Consider the following 1,355-nt stretch of genomic DNA (forward strand, 5'->3'; position numbering starts at 1 on the left):
TTGGCGAACCTGTACAACATGTCACAGTTATGTTCCCTTTGCCACACGATATATGTTGTTAGGCTTAAGGCAGTATGTCATCCTTGTGCTAGCCCGACATCTTTCTCGTTCTAGTGATGCCGATCACAAACCGGATTATCTCATAATCCTTGTCGCCTGACCATGTTTATCTTGGTTGGATCACACGAGGGGCCTAGAGTATATCTCTTCTGATCGGAAGGGCAAATCTCATCTTGCTCGACCATGTCTCACAGCATGGGTCTGGAAAAGCCCGAAACCTACCTTTGTAACTACCCAGTTACGGAGTAACGTTTGGTTGGCCCAAAGCAGGGTTGTCACCATCACGAGTACATGCGCCAGCTTAGGTCTTAGGACATAGAACGTATGTTATACTAGAGACTCATAGATGATATATCGTTGCGTCTCATAGTTGGGTCTGCCTGACTCAGATCCGACTATGTCGTATCCTACCAGATCCTTCCGAGTCCATATTATCCGGTTAGCATCAAATGCTCCATGACTAGTGAGACCAAGCCATCGACCATGTCATATGCTAGTCTAGTCGACTGCATGTCCACACAGCCCTTTCGAGTAGGGACCTTTTAGGACAGTCATCATATAATGCATAGTCTCACAAACAAGTCACGTACTTGTTGATACACATCATTGATAATGTTCAAGGACTATCTTTATTCATAAACACATAGAAAATACCATCATACATGATTGCCTCTAGGGCATATCTCCAATAAGACATGCCATCAAACTCCAGATCTGTCACCCCCGTATGACTAAGACGTCGGAAGAGGAAATCATACATGCCTACCACGAACCACAATCCAGACACATGATACAACATATTCCAGATGCCGACGATGCATGCCACAATTTGCATCTGCTCCTCAACTACCTCCCAAGCTCCACACTGGCGCTGGAGCAAATGTCGGTGCAACGGCGGAGCCCGAGGACACAAGTCCACCACGAGGATGCCACCGCCGCCAAATCATCATTGCTTGAACAGACTGGTTTCCAAATTCAACCCCGACCATATCACGGATCGCCTCGTCGGGAAAGGATCTAAAGATTCTTTATTCAGCGCCGCCATTGCCATGGCCGAGGCCATGTCATTGAACAACCCAAAAACCTAAGCTACTAAAGCCGAAAATGATCCACAAGCGTGGATCCGATGGCCCCCCTCGGCACCGATGACCGAGGTTGCCGGGGGACGGAGGCAGCAGACAACATTGCCTTTCTTTCTTCTCCTAGAAGAAAGAAAACGATCGAGGAAAAAATTGCTTTGTGTCTTTGCAAACCTAGTTGTTGAAAACCATGGCATGATGATAAATGTGAGTGCC

Source organism: Triticum dicoccoides, chromosome 2A (assembly GCF_002162155.2).
Source record: "Triticum dicoccoides isolate Atlit2015 ecotype Zavitan chromosome 2A, WEW_v2.0, whole genome shotgun sequence".
Classification (NCBI taxonomy): domain Eukaryota; kingdom Viridiplantae; phylum Streptophyta; class Magnoliopsida; order Poales; family Poaceae; genus Triticum; species Triticum dicoccoides.